This window comes from Akebia trifoliata, unplaced genomic scaffold, assembly GCF_017979445.1.
Source record: "Akebia trifoliata isolate Shusen 1 unplaced genomic scaffold, ASM1797944v1 Contig01096, whole genome shotgun sequence".
Lineage (NCBI taxonomy): Eukaryota > Viridiplantae > Streptophyta > Magnoliopsida > Ranunculales > Lardizabalaceae > Akebia > Akebia trifoliata.
The window spans coordinates 722-21,897 of record NW_028237490.1 but is presented as its reverse complement, the minus strand read 5'-3'; the positions used below and the strand labels follow the sequence as shown (position 1 = coordinate 21,897).

General features: G+C 30.7%; 1 long non-coding RNA gene across 1 annotated transcript; it reads left to right on the top strand.

Moving 5' to 3' along the window:
• Nucleotides 1-14,906: 14,906 nt before the first annotated feature.
• Nucleotides 14,907-17,747, top strand: LOC147380697 (uncharacterized). The gene is made up of 6 exons (XR_015175169.1): nt 14,907-14,978; nt 15,238-15,308; nt 15,956-16,037; nt 16,692-16,737; nt 16,963-17,069; nt 17,163-17,747. It is a non-coding gene; the product is annotated as an uncharacterized LOC147380697 (long non-coding RNA).
• The last annotated feature ends 3,429 nt before the right edge of the window (nt 17,748-21,176 follow it).

Genomic DNA, 21,176 nt, shown 5'->3' with positions numbered 1-21,176 from the left:
GGCCTAAAATAAATAACATAACGGAGCGCCTCGCGCTAACAGAAATAAATAAACATGCAACCAATAATATTATCCCTGGATATCTGTTCACCAACCTACACACAACACAACAACGTAAAATGTAGACATCACCCCTCGGGTGTAACTCTAACATTTTACCGTTTCATACCCTTTTTCTCTTTTTTTCGATTTTTACAATTTTCAATCTCTTCAATAAAAACAACCATTTTTTTATATTCATCAACTCAATATAAGTTCATTGAATATTAAATCACATTTTCCAACTAAAGAATTATTTTTATCAAAAACCTTAAAAAAATACAAAACTTATATTAAAACGGGTTCCGAGCAGTGCACAGGACCCAACTTACAGAAATAACCCAATAAAATACCTTACCCACGTATAATTGTTAAAAATACAATTAAACATATCAATCATGCAATTTCTGGCGTGAATTTTTGAAATAACAAAAGAATTCTACATTTCGGAGATACATCCAAATATTTTTTTCAATAAAATCCTAAATGCAATTTTCACAATCTACGATTACTAATAGAAATTGAGAGTTCCTTACAATGTCTAGGCGAAAGGATCAAAGAGTGTGCGCGAAAATCGAGGCGATTGGCGCGGAAATCGAGACGGACCGAACTTCAAAGCGGCTGATTTTTGAAATCGACCTGGTGATTTTGAAGATCTCGATGTGCTCGTCTCTTCTCCCTTCTACGGCGAAAGGCGGTTTGACCCCGAAACCGATGAAAATCGAGGTCGAAGTTACGAAAATCTCCGTATAAAAATACGGCTGATTTTTGACTATACGGGGTGAAAAATACGAGAAAACGGAAGGAATTTGATTGAGTTATGTAGAGAATGAGACTGCGGACATTTCTCCCTTCTGCGTCGAAAGACGGTTTGACCCCGAAACGGACGAAATCCGAGGTCAAAGTTTCGAAATTTCCGTATCCAAATACGGCTGATTTTTGACGATATTGGATGAAATAGAAAGTGAAACGAAGAAAGGTTGGGTGGGTTTTGTAGATAACGTAGCTGCGGACCTTTTTCTCTTCTGCAGCGATCATCGAAAATGGACCGTTTGCGAGAGATCTGAAGTGGAAAAATCGGAGGAAAAACAAATTTCTTTTTTTTTTCGTTTTTTTTTTTCGCACTGTTTGGACGAGTGGGGAAGATGAGAGAAAAAAAAAATTTTAAAAATATTATTTAAATAAAATGTGGGACGAATTCGATATTTTGTCAATTGTTTCGATCGATGATAATTTGATCATTCGGATTCCAAAACTGACAAATGAATACTCTATTTCATCTAATTTTTCATTCCGGATCTAATGGTATATTCAATTTCTACAAATTATGTCTCCATAAAAATTTTACATTTTTAGCCTGATGTGACCCCTAAACTTGATGTCGTTTTCATTTTTGACGATAAGTCGACTTCCTGATCTCTAAAAATGACAAATAAATAGTCCATGTTGAATAATTTTTCGTTATGAACATAATGGTATGATCAAATTTTAAAAATTATTACTCCAACAGAAAGTCACTATTTTAGCCTGGTCCGACCCGGTAATCGAGGATTTTGCAACTTTTATATTCGGACTCGCATTTGAACGTGCTTATAGGCTAAACTATGTTTTTCAATCATTTTGAATCTAATGGTGAGGTCAGATTCTATTAAAAATGATCAAAAAAAAGGTCCCATAGTTTTATCCTAAGTCAGGAACTTTCAAGATTTTCTTAAAATTCCACTATTTATTTTCCTTGAGATACGAATTAAAAATTTGGGGTGTTACAGTTTCTATTTGAATCTCTTTAGGAATTTATTTCTGTTCCGAGGTCAATGACCTTTACTTTCTTGAGCCCGACTTTTATCTTCTTGCTCAGGAGAAAAATCTATCCTTGAAGCCAAATTAGTAGTTAATTCGTTAATACGCTCGAGGTATTCAAAAATTTCCTTTGTCCGATCAATTTCAGATAGAGTGACAAACGCCTCTCTGACTCGACAAACTAATTCGACTCAACAGAAAAAAAAAGTCTACTCGAAAAGAAGACATGACCTTGATGAAAAAAAAACAAAGGACTCGAGCTAACCCAAATGACTCATGAAAACTCAAGACTACCCACAACGGGCTTAATTAGGACTGAGGACTGAGATATTGCTTACAACTGGTAGGATTGAAGTACTATGATCTTCAAAGAACAACTGGATGATGTTGAGAAATTTTGAGGTCATTTCTGACTATTGACTTGATATTGACGTTTACTCTAACTGACCGGATTTACAACCCTAGCTAGACGATGAACGATTGAGCTTAGATATAATAATAACCCTTAAACCTCTTTGAAGGTGAATTTAACCAATTTCAGTGTCACCCCCTTGATAACATTTTAAATGAACCCTGAGATTTTATTGAATTTTGTGCGTCAATCCATTAAACAATTCATCCATAAAAGGAAAATAATTTTATTGCATTCTTGAAAATAATGTTTTTATTGAATAATAATTTTCACAATTCTGATTATTTTTTGTAATTATTTTATTTTTAGAAAAACATATTTTGATAATTTTACAAGGTTCATGCAAAAAATAGATTTTTGGTAAAAAACATATTTCAAAAAAATTTAATGCAAAAAATAGATCTTTTGTAAATCATTTTTCCTTCATTTTCTTTTCTTTTGAAAAATATTTTTTCTCTGAAAACTAGTTTTTTATTTGGAAAGCATTTTCTCTTGGAAAATCTTGTTCTTATGGAAAACATTTTCTAGAAAATACATTTTCTTAGAAAACATTATTTTCTAGAGAATAACACTTTTTCTAGAAAACACTTATTTTGGAAAATACTTTTTCTAGAAAATACTTTCCCTTCGTAAACCATTTTTCTTCTTTGAAAATTTGATTTCTATTTCAATTTAAATGACCCAGCCCACCATGATTATTGGATCGGGATGAATTGGGTAATTATTGTAAAAGAATGGATTCTTTGTTGGGTCGGTGCACCCATTTTAATTTTTAAAAATAACATTTTTGATCCTTGAGGACAATCATACACTCTGATCTCATCATTCACATGTATTCTGATCTTATCATTCTCAGGGCTTTAACTTAGGGTGTTGACTTTAGTCTTATGAAATTGACTTGTTAGTTTAGATTAGGGTTTTGATTTAGGGTTTTGACTTTAGTCTTATGAGATTGACTTGATTAATTTAGATTAGGGTTTTGATTTAGGATTTTGACTTTAGTCTTATGAGATTGACTTTAATACTTGACTTTAGTCTTACTTAATTGACTTTAATTTTGACTTTAGTCTTATTTGATTGACTTTAATATCTTAAATTTAGTCTTGCTTGATTGACTTTAAATTTTTGGAGAACCCCTCTCTATTATATCTTTAATTCTTTGGACCCCCAAATGGAGGGGTCCTTAAAAAAATATCTTGCGAACCATCAACAATTTTGCCTGAAAGCCTGATTGATCGATTTTTTTGTTCAAATTTTAAAATTAATTTTATTAATGTTTCACTTTACATTATTTAATGATTTATTTATTAATTTCAAAATTTTTAATTATTAAAATTGTAAAATTATCATTTTGCCCTCGGAGAGGATTTTTTACGTTTTAAGTCGTTTTTCAATGTTCCAGGATGTTTTGGAATCAGTTTTTCGTAAGGAATTCAATGGGAATGTTGGTTTTTGTCATTTTATGAAGTTTTTTGTATGAAATGATCGTGAACTTTGTGAGGGACATTTTCGTAATTTTGTCAAATTTTGTGAAAATTGACGAAATGATTTATTTGATTTCAAGTTGTTGTTTTATGTGTTTGAATGGGTTTTCCTAAGCGTAATGTAGGCTCTAGGATTGTTTTGATGTTAGGGGTATTTTGGTAATTTGGTCATTTTTAATGATTTTTATCGTAAAGCTTCTTTTTGATCTGCAATATGATGATTTCTACGTTTTTGGGGTTGTATTCTCCTAGCGTAGCGTGGTTTCTAAGGTTTTGTCAGTTCGAGCTACCTCATCCGGATTTCTGAAACATATCTGGTAACAAAATAAAGCATTGGAATAAACATCCATCATTGGGAACCGTTGCGATCGGGTTAACGAGTTGATTAATCAGGCAAGTGCAAAAATGGGGTGTCTACAACTACCATAATACTATGTTTGGGATTTTCACCTGAGCCGTTCTAAGACTTCACAACGAGAAATCTTTGTAAAAATAGAAATAAAATAGAATAACTCTCTCTCTCTACCTAATAATATTATTACAAAATAGATCAGAAAAAAGGACATGAGGATGGAAAAACTCAAGAGCTTAACTTAGATCTAGTTGTGTTTTTGTTTGATTAACTTCTCTCATAAATCTCTCCTATTTATGGAAGAGAAAGGAGAATAAGGTTTAAATAGAAATCCTAACAACTATGGATAGACTCTCTAAAGAGTCAAAAATTTTAAAAACAACCAAAGACTAAGTCTTTCTTAGATAAAATGATAGTTAAAATATAAAAAAATCGCACAAACTAGGATTTAAGGACTCAGTCGACCGAACAAGTCTAGGTCAACCAACTGACCAAACTCAAGAGCTTTGAGACTTTTAGGTTTGGTTAACCGAATAGTCGTGGTTGCTTGAGTGAGCAAAGAGATGAAGTTCACTAGTTTCAAGTTCGATTGATTCAATAGACTCGATTGTCCGAATGAGCAGAAATGAAGGTACCCAACTTTCGAGTTCAATCTCCTAAATGAAAAGAATGGAGAAATCTAAGAGTTTAGGGTTCGATCGATCGTACATGGGTCGATTGACTGACCATGGACACTCACACACACACACTAACCTTTTCTAATTTTCTTTTTTGGTGTATAGCGATCTCAATTGGTACTTCATTAGTCACAACTCATGGAAAAGGACAAAAAATTCTACAAAATTGCACGACAATATACACATGACGCATTTATAAAGTCTGATATCATTAGATAATGCGTTACAATACAAATAAATTACGCTACGATACAAAGGTAATACAGTTCATTACAAAAGTTTTTTCTCCTTTTCAATTATATATTCTTCTTTGTTTGAAATATTTTTCTTCTTTATATCTGTGTTTTCAATTTTCTTCTGAAACCTCTTCTCCATATGAAATCTTCTTCTTTTTTATTAGAACAACTCCATTATTTTTTTCATTGATATCAAATTGATGTGATGTATCAAGGACACGTTTCATATCTAAAAAATGTGTGACAACTTAGCATGGCACGACAATATACACACAATGCTTCTATAAAGTCTAATGTCATTAGATAATGCGTTGCGATACAAATAAATTACACTACAGTACAAAGGTAATACACTTTATTACAAAAGTACTTTCCCATTTTCAATTACATCTTTTTCTCTGTTTGAACTTCTTCTCTGTATTTGTGTTTTCAATATTCTTCTAAAATCTTTTCTCCATTTGAAATCTTTTTTATATTCATTTTCATTTTCTTTAACCATTCCAATGAAAGCTTCAGTGAACATGACAATGAGGTAAGAGAAATATGTTATATTATAATTTTTTTTTTAATAATTATGCCTACAAAGGATGATAATAAAAGGTTTAGTTTAAGATTAGGGTAAAGGGCATTTCAAGCATGTAAATATACTTTTTGCTTATGTGGCAACTTTTGAGGGTAAAATTCCAATTTAGGACAGATGATGTTTGAACTCCTAACTTGTGAAAGTTAGAAGCCTAAAATACTAAGGATCTATTCTTTACAGAAGTTAACTCCAGCTTCAGAAGTTGGTTTCTAGAAGAAGTAGAAGTCCAGAAACTAAAAAATCAGATCCAACAGAAGCTTGTTCATTACAAAAGCACAGTTTGACAGTTTTTTATTGCTGAATTCTGGTAAAATGACCAAAATACCCTTAATGTTTATAATACACCCAGAATGCATCAAAAATAAATATAAAACTTTATTAAATATATAATTACACTATATATATATATATATATATATATTTATAAAAATAATTATTTTTAATTTAAATAAATGTATAAATTTTATAATTCAATTGAAATTTCGACAGCATCTTCTCTTAAAAATGAACATATGATAAAGATAATTCCTGTATAATACACAATCCAACATTCACATAAAGATGAAAGGTGTTTTAATAATAAAGTAGTGACGATGAATTACTTTTGATATTAATAGTAAAGATGAAGGGTATTTTGGTAAAAATGAATGGTATTTTAGAAGATGAAGGGTATTTTGATAATTCCCTTTTATTTTTTAAGGTTAAGTTTGGTTGAAAATTTGATTAAAGATGAACGGTATTTTAGTAAAAATGAATGATATTTTGGAAGATGAAGAGTATTTTGGTAATTGGTAAAGATGAAGGGTATTTATAATTTCATTTTATTTTTAGGTTAAGTTTTGTTGAAAATTTGATTAAAGATCAAGGGTATTTTGGTAAAAATGAAAGGTATTTTGGAAAATGAAAGATATTTTAATAAATGAAGGGTGTTTTAGTAATCTCATTTCATTTTTAAGGTTAAGTTTGGTTGAAAATTTGATTAAAATGAAGGGTATTCTGGTAATTACACTTGAGCCATTTTACATTTTTGACTTCCTACAAAAACCATTTGAAGAAGTCCCTCTTGGGTGACTTCTTTTAGGAGCTACTTTTGGACTTCAATTGAAATCCGTGGGAGTTAAAAATTCCAACGAATATCATTTATCTAGTTTTTTTTTACTTAAAAGCAAAAAAAAAACAAAAAACAAAAAAGCTGGTTCTTAAAGCTCAAACGAACAAGACCTAAAAATCACTTGCTAAATTTGGCAAATACAAAATAGGGTGTATATATTTATTGCCATTGCAAATAAAAGAAGTACAACAACTCTCACTCTTAATGATTGCTAAATCTGTAAATGTAAAATGTGTGATGTCTACACTTGCTCATGCAGCAAATAAAAGAATGCATCAATTCTAACTCTTATGTTCCGATTATGAATAGATGGTACAACAAACACCCCCTCCAATGCCTCAAAGCTCTTAATAAATAATCATTGCAAATTTTAAAATCTAAAAAGTTTCTCCTTCTTTCAACATAAAGGGGATTATTTGTAGATTAATGCGTCATTATGTTGGAAACGGATAATTAGTGACGGTTGTGCAAAAAATGCTTTGTTGGATCTTTTGTGCCATTAAAGGAATCAAACAATGGGGAATGAACTTCTTGAGGAATTGACTCCCAAAATCATGATTCGAGAAAAAGATCCCCAATGCTTCCTATTTGTTGATTAGGAGAGTTGTGCAAGAAAATCGATAAAAAAATGATATAGAAAAAAAAAGAAAAGAAAACGCACATGAAAAAAGAAAAAAAAAAGATTTACGTGATTTCCTTAATATTTAGGCCATGGATCGACATCAATTCCACTATGAAAAGAAAACTCTTGGGACAATGACTATGAAGGAATTTTTATTAAGAATATGTACCAAATAGTCCCTTAGTAAATAATACGGACCATTTAAGTCCTACTTAATAAAATATTAATCTATTAAGGATTTTTGAAAGTTTTTTCAAGGAAAATACTTGAAATACCCTTTTAACAACTTTTTAGAGTAGTTTCATCTAAATATATACCGAGTTAATAAAAAAATTTAATCAATTTATTTGATTTTTAATATTTATGTGAAAAATAAAACAATTTTTTTTATTTATTAAAAGTTATTCATAAAATCAATATAATTGTATTTGACTCGACTTGCTAATTTTTTAATTAAATCAATTCGATGAACATTTAAGAAGGGTTTTATTTTTATTTTTTTCATTTGGATCTTTTTTTTATATTGATTTATAAGAGATAATCATAGTTAAGGGCATGTCGTTAATTTTAAAATATAGGAATATTCTCAAAATAAACACGTTTCTTTAAACCTAAAAAATAGTTGACAAGTTAATAGCCTACAAATCCTTTTTAGACTAATATTTGATAAAATGAGTACTAAAGAGTCCATATTTTTTTAGAATGAACTTTTTGATACATATTTTCAAAATGAGAATTACTATTGTCACACCAATGTTTACTAACGCCACACACACTATGTGTAATTCTTTGATGATTTATCTAAGAATTGATGTATCTTTCAAAAAAATAGGTCTTTTCCATCCTTGTCCTAAAACTCTTTGACTTAAATTTAACCTTTTCATCAAATAAAGAGAATAAATCATGGTTTCAAAATTTTGTTTGACATCTCGTCTCTATCCTAAAATAGATTGATTTGTCTTGGACGAGTCAACTCATCTTAGATTATAAAAAAAACCCTTTTAACTCAGTTTATATTATTATTCATATGTATATAAGTAATTATAGATTTTTTTATTGTAAAATTAGATAGATTTGAATGTGTTTATATGTTTAAATTTTAAAAATAAATAATTATTTTAATTAAATTATACGAAATTCAAGCATCAAGTTTTACTATCTTGTCCTAGTCATCTCGTTTAACTTTTTGTTGGACTATACTAAGGTGACATGGACTAGTCATCTCCATCTCTGACGAGATTTCAAGCATAGAATACATATCTCGAGAAAAATTCAACATATATTTTAATATTTTCTAAGGTCTATTCACCAGTAGTAAGTGGGCTTTGTTCGAATAATTATTACCTACAACAGTGAAAAGATAATATATAATTCGTCAATCCAATTGCAAGTCATTCCATAAAACCACAAACATTTAGACTGTTATTCGATAGATATCCGAGAAATAAACAAATTCAATAAATAATTGATCACATGTGTAGATGCAACACTACAATGTACACATTTAGTGAATGAAACGTTAAATTTGTATTTTCAAAGAATGCAGACAAGAAATTAAAATGTAAATAAGTTAAAATAATAGAGAAGAGAAAATAAATTTTGAATGCAAAAATTAAGGTGTCTCTTAAGAGACAATCCAAAAAATCAAAAGAGGTGTCCTAAGTCGTGCACACCCACGTAAAGTCAAATTGTCAAAATTTACATCCTTTACCCACACATGCATTAAAGATTTTTTGGACCAATGGTTTAAATCTTTTTTGAGTTCATTGACCATTTGTACGTGTTCATGGACTTATCCAAGTCTCTCTCTCATGTTTACTTAAATGATATGAAAAATTCTATATAATAATTAAACAAATTTTTTATTCCTATCCGATGTGGGATTAAAAAATTTCACGAATAAATTCAATAGTTTTACAAATTACATACAATAAATTATGATTAATATGAATTGTTTGGAGTCGATTTCTCATTCACAAATTTTTTTTTTTTGATAATTAAATAAATGAAATTATTCTTTTAAATGAGAAGAATAAATTTTTAAGTGATCCCACCTCGAATAAAGTGTGAGATCGAATTAATTAAATGATAACTTAAAAAGACGGTCACAAAAATTTGAAAAATTCTACAGATTTTTTCCAACACATACAAGTCAACTCTGACGGCTATGGAAGATCTTAACCCACAACATTTGTTGCTGTGTATAATCACAGATAATACATAAAGCTTTGTTTTCATTTACTTTCTCCTCCTAATATTCTCACGCTCACCCATTAATTTTTCTCTGCAACTCCAAATCCCCACCCCAAAAAAAAAAAAAACCCTCAAAATCCATCAAGAACTTGTTTGAGGTTTTATGATCTCTATTTGTTTATTTTTTAATTAAGAGAGATTAGATTCATGTCGAGAGACTATGTGTTTGCGATCTTGTTATTCTCTGTATTATGCATTCTTCAGAGATCACAAGCTCAACCTACTACTACAGACCCTTCACAAGGTACCGTACACCTCTCTCTCTCTCTCTCTAGTTTGTTTTTCAAGTCTGATTATGATCTTAATCTGGGGAGGGGGGAAATATGGTTTGATCTTTGTCAGACAGCGTAGCAGAGGATCATTTAGGGGGTTTTAATAAACCACTGATGGTCCTCGAGATTCACATAACATGTTGATGAATGTTTGATGACGACCCCTACAATTACAAACATCATTTTAGATACATCTCCTCAAAATCCAAGGAGGAGAATGCTTTACTGCCTGCGTTGGACACTGTGTCCAAACACTGACTTGACCTGCCAGTGTATAGAAAATCGTTGATTTTTTAATTTGTATCACGAGAAAATAAATCTATAATTTTCTATGCACTGTTGGGTCAACTCGGGTGTCGGACGCAGTGTTGCACGAGTGCACGACTCATCCAAAAATTGATACCATCTTATCGATGGGATGAGTGTTCTGAAAACTAGATCAAATCGGTGGTTCAATTAGATCGGACCCGATTTTGATAAGTTAGTGGACCGGAGGATAGTATAAACAAAGAGAGCTGATATTGGCACGCCAACTTTTACCTATCTCACCCTAATTAAAATAAGTTAATGATTGATACTAAGTAAAAGTTAGGGTGCCAATAGAAATTTTATTTATTTATTTATTTTTTTTAGATTTAAGATTTTATATGAACCTAATCCTAATTATAAATAACCGTTGTGGTTGTTTGAATGTGTTAGCTTTTCAATGTTGAAGTTATAACTTTAACCAAATTTTTATAATTTCTGAATGATCTATTTTAATCTTTAATTAGAGGGTGATAAATAATTTAAGAAACTGGGATTTAATAAGTAAAAGGTGGGGTGTCAATAGCAACTCTCATAAAATATAATATTTTTTTTTATATTTTTTATTACAAAATTTTATAATAATAAAAAATAATAATTTGATTATTTTTTTTACAATTAAGATGATATTTGATTTTTTACATCTTCAAACGACATTTAATTAACAAAAAAAAATAAAATTCAAAACATATTGTTAAGGGGACTCTGGAGGGCAGATTCAAGTTTAGTTTGAATAGTTTTTCTTAAGGATCCGTTATATACGCAATCTCTAAGAATTTCATCCCATCTTAGTCCTACGATCTTTTGGATTAGAATTTCTCAGTTTATAGTCGTCTTGTTGACAGTATAATAAGTCTTTTTCTTTACCAGGTCATAGACGTCTTCTAGATTATTGACCTGACGTTAGGTCAGGTCCGGATACAATTAATTTGGATCGGTCTCAGGTCTAGGCGTTGACTGTATCAAATTGAGTTGACTTCGGTCATAAGGATCGGATTATCTGACTTGTGATTATTTAAAAATAAAAAAATAAAAAAAATCAATTACTTTGTTATTAATGCTTTTGTTCATGCAATTCTATATTGCCATCCATGATTACGTTGCAACTTAAATATATATATATATATATGGTCGGGTTCCGTAGACCCCCACTACGACCCCTTTGCGACTCATCATTTTGTCTTATATGAGCAAAAATGTTTGGAATGGGCTGATTTTTTGTGAGGATGATCTCTATGATGAGGAGATCATCCTTGCCAAAAATCAGCTCATTATGAAACTTCTAACCCCTTGTTTACAAGTTGAAAATTTTAGACCATCCAAGTTCTGTAAATCAATTTTGATGGGGTTAGAAGTTTTGGAATGGGATGATTTTTTGCCAGGATGATCCCCTCATCACAGAGATCATCCTCACAAAAAATCAGCCCATTCCAAACATTTTTGCCCGTATAAGACAAACGGTGAGTCGTAATGGGGGTCGTAATAATGCCATATTATATATATATATATATATATATATATATATATATATATATATATTTTTTTTTTAAATTGTGATAAATTAGAAATTACAATTAATAGAAAATAGAGGTTGTAACTTAATTAGTTAATCATCATTATCCTCTTCGTTAAATTTGATTATAATTTCTTATGTTCATTTACATACCACTAACCTTTATATAATGTTTACCATTATTAAATTATCTAGTAATAATGATGAATGAACTAACTCGACCGACCAACCTAATTAACTCAACCAATCTGATTTGGGTTAGGTAGGGTTGATCCTCAACTTGACTCAACTAGCTGACCGAGTTTATTTAGTCGTACTCCAAGTTTTTGTATTCTCTAATAGATTAATAAAAAATGATTTAAATGCCTTAATCTTCAAACTCTAAGAAAAAAATATCCTTATATTTTTGAGTTGTGATAAACAAACTCAAAAAAAGAAAAAGAAAAAAAAAACATATCACATACTCAAGTGTCGTGGCAATAACATAGAACCGTATTTTTTTTTCCCTCAACTTACACAATGATCATTACTCTTTTTCAATAAAGTTTATAGTCATTAAAAAAAAAAAGTAGGAAAAATTACTTCAAGGATCCCAACGGAAGGACTCTTTTCTAAATAGTCCCTAAGTTTTGGACGGTCTCTTAATAATCCATTTAGTAAACTTTTCTTTTCATAAATTAAAAAAAAAAAAAAGAATTGAATTTTTGGCATCTCGATCGAGTGTTGGAGATTCCACTCCGTCGGAAAGGATTTAAGAAGGAAGAAGTCATTTTCAAAGGTTTTGAAGATGTATATAAAAAACAAGATTTTTCTCATTTTTTTTCTTAGATTTTTTTTTATGAAAATCGATCAAGAATGGTTCTTTTGAATTGCAATTATCTAAGCAAGTTGTTATCTCAAGTTTTTAGTTGATCTTTCCATGTATTTTAGTATAAAAAAACTCAAAAATTGAAAATGGGTGGATTTTACTAGTGTCGAGTACACCACCTTTTATTCAAAAAGTGGTAAACTCGACAATAAATAAAAAGCGTCGAGTTTAACAATAAATAAAAAGTGGTGAACTTAATAGTAGATAGTGGTGAGTTCGACAATAAAAATTATGAACTCGACAATAAAGAAAAACGTCGAGTTCAAAAGTAAATAAAAGTGGTGAACTACACAAGGAGATTGCAAAGAGCTCCCAAAGCAATCAGTGGAAGGGAGTTTTCTTAGCTCCCGATACGTCGATTATTGAATCCTTAATAGATGACGATAACCATTGCAGTAGCCACCGAAGTCCAAGATTCATAGGAATCTTAAGAGCTTGGGGGACATATCTTTCAACCAAATCTAGACATACCTATATGAGATCGTTAAATAGATCTTCAGGGAAGAGGACGGTCTCTTCATGATAGAATCGTACCCAAATCGTCCTTTCTTTCTATCAAGATTCCATTTGGATAACGTTCGCCAATAATGAGAGACCATTCGGAAAGGAAAAGTTTACAACATGTCTTACCAAGTTACCATCGAAAATTTAGGGATTATTTAGAAAGAAGTCCCTTCGTGAGGGTCCTTGAAGTAATTTTGTTTATTTAAAAAAGAGACCTTCTATTGTTGCACCAACTTTAGCTAACGCCATCCCAAGATGTGTGCAAATTCTTTATTGATTTATATATGAATTAGGGTGGCATTAGCTAAAGTTGGTGTGGCAATAGAATCTCTCTAGAAGGGATATTTTTGGAATTTTGAAAATTCTTCTCATCATTTGCAATTTGTTTTTTATTTTTTACCAAAATGACCTTGATTATATTAAATTTAAATGTAAAGAATAGGGCATTTGTGAGATTCAAATTTTTGGTGTCGAGCTCTGCCTTTTCTTACTATAATAAGTAGAAGATGTTATTGGTTTTTGACTAAAATAACCCTGATTATATTAATTTCAAATGTTAAGATGATGATATTTTTGGAATCCAAATTTTGGTGTCAAACAACTTCTACTCCACCTTCTTTCATTATAATAAAAAAGATAATAAAGATTATTATTATTATTAAGGAAGAAGTAAATATCATTTTTTTAAACATCTTTGGGGGCTTTTTAATTTGTATGTAAATGTAGCGAGGGCTTTAAATACCATATTTCAACGTAGGAGGATTTCTGAGTCGACTCGGTGGAACATAAGCGGAGAATTGTGCACTGGTAGCGCCACTGACACAACAAACTTCGACAACAATGACTATAATCCCGCCATTAAATGTGATTGTTCTTTCAATGTCAACAACCAATCCATTTGCCGAGTTACCCATTAGTAAGTATAACTCTTCTTTCTCTTTCTTTCCTTCAATTTCAGCGATATGGGTCGGGTTATTAATTTTGACAAAATCCTAGACAACATTCTAGACAAAGTTTTGTCTTTTATGGTTAAAAAGTTTCGGAATGGGCTGATTTTTTGTGAGGACGATTTTCTCACCATAGAAATCATCCTCACAAAAAATCAGCCCATTCTGAAACTTTTAACCCATATAAGACAAAATGCTTTGTCTAGAATGTTTTCTAAGATTTTGTCAAAGGAACACTACCCTCTATATAGATATATAATATTTGTTGTTTTGAGGCTAGAAAAAGTTCTTTTTTGATTTCTTCAGAGTTTGGGAGTCTTAATCTTTCTCATAACTTATTTGTTTCGATTGTTTTAATCTCTTGTTAACTTGAATCGATTTCATCTTTTTAATCCAAGGTAAAAGGAATATCTTTTTTAGAGAGATTCTATTGCCACACCAACATTGTTAATAGCAAAAGTTGGTGTGGCAATATCAGCTCTTTTTTTTTTCTTTTTTTTTTCCTATTAGGAGAGATTTTATTGCCACACCAACATCCTCTAATGTTAAAAAAATGATACATGTGCTAGATTATTTATAAAATAAAAAAAGTATATAATAATTATAAAGACAATTCTACTTGTATAAATATTGTTTTTTGTAAATCATGTGCAAATGCGCATGTCACCCGACCCACTAGTATGAATAAATTAACTTCTAAAATTTCAATGTTTTTATTTTATAAAGAATGATGTTTTGTGATTGAAAAGTTATTGATCTTGTTTAATATTAAATTATTATTAAAATATAAATATGTATTTTTTAATCTAGTTAAACTTATTTTAAAGGATTTTACCGGTCATAGAAGGTATGAATTATTTGACTAAGTCCGATCCATGACTCATCATTATATTTGTCTACATTTCCATCTTTTTTTTTCTTTCAAAGGAAAGTATATGCCATGAACGTTGTTGGAGCATTTCCAGAAGAGCTCAGGAATTTGACAACCCTCGGCAATCTGTAAGAATACTCTTTTACCCCATTCGCAATATCACTTACCTTTTATGTACAAATACTTGAAGGTTCCAGTGTTCTAAGTTGGTTGAAGTTTGTGAGTTTTGATACCACGGCCTAGGTTCAAAACCCGCCCTTCACCTACTATTGTTGAACACTAATCTCACTTGCCTAGCCAAAAACAAAATAAAAAAAATACCACCATTGTGTCATTCACATTTTAAATACCACTATTTATTAATTTTGTTTCCTTTATTTCTTGCAGGAATTTGTCTCAAAATTACTTAACAGGCCCCTTCCTGCTTTCATTGGAAGTTTAATTGGCATGCAATACATGTATGTTTGCTTCCATTTTGATCTAAAACTCATTATTAAGGACCTGTTTTGATTACCAATATGCACCACAATATATATATATATATAGGGTCAGGTTCAAAGGACAACCATTTCTACACACATATAGACAACGTGTTTTATCTTATATGGGCAAAAATGTTTGGAATGGACTGATTTTTTGTGAGGATGATCTCTGTGATGAGGGGATCATCCTGGCAAAAAATCATCCCATTCCAAAACTTGTAACCCCATCAAATTGATTTACAAAATTGGACGGTCTATAATATTCAACAAAAATTGGACGGTCTAGAAGTTTCATAATGAGCTGATTTTTGGCAGGATGATCTCCTCATTACAGAGATCATCCTCACAAAAAATCAGTCCATTCCAAACATTTTTGCCCATATAAGACAAAACACGTTGTCTATATGTGTGTAGAAATGGTTGTCCTTTGAACCTGACCCATATATATATATAGACATGTATTTCTCTTTTGCTAACTTTTCTATATTTCTAAATGTCATTAGGACTATTGGCATTAATGCATTTTATATATATATATATATATATATATATATATATATATATATATATATATATATATATAGACATGTATTTCTCTTTTGCTAACTTTTCTATATTTCTAGATGTCATTAGGACTATTGGCATTAATGCATTTTCAGGAAACCTTCCCAAGGAACTCGGAAACCTTAAAAATCTAATTTCACTGTAAGCTATTCCTAATTCCGACTTTTTGGTTTTCTCTTTGTTGCTGGTTTTTTTGTGTTTTTTTTTTTGGGTACAAATTTGAACCACTAGTGCAAGTCCTATATTAGCTACAAGTTTGCTTGGAATCATATATGTTGGTGATCATCAATGCTTGTGTTATCCAACCAACTACTCCAAAAGACCGATCTTTTGGAGAAGGGGGGAACTATGAATGTAAGAGGGTCATAGGGCTTAATTGGGATATGACACACCCAAGAGTGGAGGAAAATATACACTCAACACTCCCCCTCACCCATAAGGGTGGAAAGATTCGAACCCGTGACCTATATGAACCTAGTGCTCTGATACCATGTTAACTAACCAACTACTCCAAAAGACCGATATGTGGGAGAAGGGAAGAACTAAGAATATAAGAGGGTCACAGGGCTTAACTGGGGTATGACACACCCGAGAGTGGAGGAAAATATACACTCAACAGCTTGTCTTCAAGACCTTTTGATTAATGAATTGCCTCTTGGATAGTATGAGGACCTTGAGATGCATTACCGTACTGATCAATCATTATTTTTTGGAATGTCAAAGTTATAGCTAATAGTCAATCCATCATATTTATTTGGATGGTTAAATTTTTTTTTTGTTCAAACAACTTCTCAGGACTACTTCCTTTAGAGCTGGGGAATTTGAGAAATTTGGAACATATGTAAGTTTGAATTGAATTATTTACCTTTTTATGACTTCTTCTTAAAAAATGTTGTAAATTCTGTAGAAGTTTTGCATTTTGCCAATGATTTTTACTAGGAAACAAAATCCAAATGAATTGTTTACCTCAATTAATTACATAAAGAAGTATAATTTATCTAAGAGGACCTTTTTGTAAATGGTAGAAATAGAAAATCTTAACTAGTGCTAATAATGTTCATTTTAGGAGCCCGTGGTAAACCTACACAAAAGAAATCAGTTGAAGGATCATAGTTTTTGTAGAAGAATAGGGAGGCGAAGACTAAGGTTCAAAAGTACATGTTTGAATCAAAGGTATTTTGTTAATTTTTGAAAAGTTAGGCAAGTTTCGAGATTTTATCTAATTTTAACCTATATGCATTGTTTTTATATCTATGAATGTTGTAGGACATTGGAAAGCAATCTAAAAGCCTAGGAATGATCTAAAGAAGTTAAAAAAGGCTATGAAACTTTTGTCATCACAAGGAACCAATCACAATCGAGAAACAAGTTGCTAAATGAGGTTTTTAGTGCTTCGGGCTCCTAATTTTCCCAAGTTAGGATTTCAGGCCCCAACTATTTTAAATTGGCATTTTAACCTTACACCTTACCAAAAGACCGAAATACCCTCAATCTTGTCTGGTTTGTCTTGGGAATTGTTATCTAGACCTGAAATCTATTACATAACAAATGGTACAGACAGTTTTACATAAAATTTCTCAATGAAGCTTACTTCATCATTTGTACACGCATCTTCCTTCTCTATGAAACTTCCGCTATAGGTGTTTTGCTCTCTCCTCCATTTTTACACATTTAAGCTACTAATATATTTGTCATCCCTCCATTTCTACACGATTAACAACAACGAATCTCCATTATTAAATAACGAAGCTCTATGTTTACGTAATGAAGCTCCATTTTTACGTAACAAAACTTCTAGTATTAGTTCCAACCTCCATAATTTACACCCAATCGTCTCATCTTCCACATAGTAAAAATATATAATAAAAAAGTAAATGTGGTTAACAATTTTACTATTTAAAACAATACTATCTTAAAGATGCATGTGCTTCCGTGAAATGACATTATGCTTCGATAAGAAAATTTCTCCTTTTATTACTTAAACAGAAAAGGAAATTATTTTACATTATCACTTTTGTTTATTTTCATCAAAGTTTGGTATTGACTACAGTTGTAATAAAAAATGTATAATTAAGTATCAGTAGAGTTAAGAGAAAATCAAACCACACAAGAGGCATAAATTTATAGTGGTTCGACGACCTTGGTCCCTACTCCACTTTCGGAAAGCTTAGTTACTTGAGCTTATGTCTTTTTATTCAATGCTTTCATATTACAATCTCTTAAACAGAAAAGCGAGCTCACTATCGTAATACTATGCCTGGGATTTTCACCTGAGCCGTTTTAAGATTTTACAACGAGAAATCTTTGTAAAAATAGAAATAAAGTAGAATAACTCTCTCTCTCTCTCTCTATAGCTAATAATATTACTACAAAATGGATCAGAGAAAATGACATGATGATGGAAAAACTCAAGAGCTTAACTCCGATCTAGTTGTGTTTTTGTTTAATTAACTTCTCTCATAGATCTCTCCTAATTATAGAAGAGAAATGAGAATAAGGTTTAAAGAGAAATCCTAACACCTATGGATAGACTCTCTAAACAGTAAAAGAATTTGAAAACTTCTCGAATAAAATGATAGTTAAAACCAAAAAAAATCGCACAAACTGGGATTTAAGTGCTCAGTCGACTGAACAAGTCTATGTCAACTAAGTGACCAAACTCAAAAGCTTTGAGACTTTCAGGTTTGGTTAACCAAACAGTCTTCGTTGCCCAAGTGAGCAAAGAGAGGAAGTTCATAGTTTCGAGTTCGATTGATTCAATGGACTCGATTGTCCGAATTAGCAAAAATGAAGGTACCCAACTTTCGGATTTGGTCTCTTGAATGAGAAGAATGGAGAGGTCTAAGAGTTTAGGGTTCGGTCGACTGTACATGGGTCGATCGACCGACCATGGACACTGACACACACACTAACCTTTTCTGATTTTCCTTTTTGGCGTGTGGCGATCTCAATTGGTACTTCATTATTCACAACTCATGGATGAGGACAAAAACTTATACAAAATTGCACGACAATATACACATGACGCCTTTATAAAGTCTGATATCATTAGATAATGCATTGCAATACAAATAAATTAAACTATGATACAAAGGTAATAAACTTCGTTACAAAAACGTTTTCCCATTTTTCAATTACATATTCTTTTCTGTTTGAAATATTTTTCTTCTTCATATCTGTGTTTTCAAGAAACCTCTTCTCCATTTGACATCTTTTTCTTTTTTATTACAACAACTCCACTATGTTTTTCCTTGATATCAAATTGATATGATGTATCAAGGACACATTTCACATCTAAAAAGATGTGTGACGACTCAGGATGGCACGACGATATACACACAATGCCTTTATAAAGTCTGATATCATTAGATAATGCGTTACGATACAAATAAATTACACTACGGTACAAAGGTAATACACTTCATTACAAAAGCGTTTTCCCAAATTATAATTACATCTTTTTCTCTGTTTGAACTTCTTCTCTGTATTTGTGTTTTTAATATTCTTTTAAAACCTTTTCTCCATTTGAAATCTTCTTTATATTCATCTTCATTTTCTTCAACTATTCTGATGAAAGCTTCAATGAGGTGAGAGAAATATGTTATATTATAAAAAAATGTAATAATTACACTTATAAAGAACGATAGTAAAAGGTTTAGTTTAAGATCAAGGTAAATGGCATTTTAGGCATGTAAATATAATTTTCGCTTATGTGGCAACTTTTAAGGGTAAAATTCCAATTCAGGAGAGATGCTGCTTGAACTCTTAACTTGTGAAAGTTAGAAGTCTGAAACACTAAGGGTCTTTTCTTTACAGAAGCTAGCTCCAGCTATAGAAACTGGCTTCGAGAAGAAACAGAAGCCTAGAGCCTTAAAAGCCACATCCAACAGAAGTTTGCTTGTTACAAAAGCATATAAGCCAGAAATTGATATTCGTTTGATAGTTTTTTATTGCTGGATTCTGATAAAATGATCAAATACCCTTAATGTTGATAATGCACAAAAATGAGCAGAATACCTTAATAAATATATACTTACACTAAATACATATAATACATTTATATTAAAAATTTATAAAAATAATTAATTTTAATGTAAATAAATGTATAAATTTTATAATTCTATCAAAATTTCGATAGCCTCTCCTCTTAAAAATGAACATATGATAAAGAAAATACCTATATAATACACAATCCAACATCCACATAAAGATGAAAGGTGTTTTGGTAATAAAGTAGTGATGATGAATTACTTTTGATCTTGATAATAAAGATGAATGGTATTTTGGTAAAGATGAAAAGTATTTTGGAAGATAAAGGGTATTTTGATAATTTTCTTTCATTTTTTAAGATTAAGTTTGATTAAAGATGAATGGTATCTTGGTTAAGATGAATGATATTTTGGAAGATGAAGGGTATTTTGGTAATTGATAAAGATGAAGGGTATTTTGATATTTCTTTTTATTTTTTCAGATTAAGTTTGATTGGAATTTTGATTAAAGATGAAGGGTATTTTAGTAAATATGAAGGGTATTTTGGTAATTACATTTTATTTTTTAAGCTTAAGTTTGGTTGAAAATTTGATTAAAGATCAAGGGTATTTTAATAAAAATAAAGGGTATTTTGGAAAATGAAGGGTATCTTGGTAAAGATGAATGGTGTTTTAATAATTTTATTTCATTTTTTAAAGTTAAGTTTGGTTGAAAATTTGATTAAAGATGAAGGGTATTTTGGTAATTACACTTAAGCCGTTTTACATTTTTGACTTCCTACAAAAGTCATTTGAAGAAGTCCCTCTTTGACGACTTCTTTTAGGAGTTACTTTCGGGCTTCAATTGAAATCCATGGGAGCCAACAAGCCCAAACGAATATCATTTGTCTGGTTTTTTTTTGACTTAAAAGCAAAAAAAAAACAAAAAAAGTTTGCTCCTGAAGCTCAAACGATCATGACCTAAAAATCACTTGCTAAATCTGGCAAATACAAAATGGCGTGCATATAGTGTTCCCATTGCAAATAAAAAAAGTACAGCAACTCTCACTCTTAATGAGTTGCTAAATCTTACAAATGCAAAATGAGATGTCTACACTTGCTCATGCAGCAAATAAAATAGTGCATCAATTCTAACTCTTATATTTTGTTTATGAATAGATGGCACAACAAACACCCCCTCCAATGCCTCAAAGCTCTTGATAAATAATCATTGCAAATTTAAAATCTAAAATGTTTCTCCTTCTTTCAACATAAAAGGGGAATATTTGTAGATTAATGCGTCATTATGTTG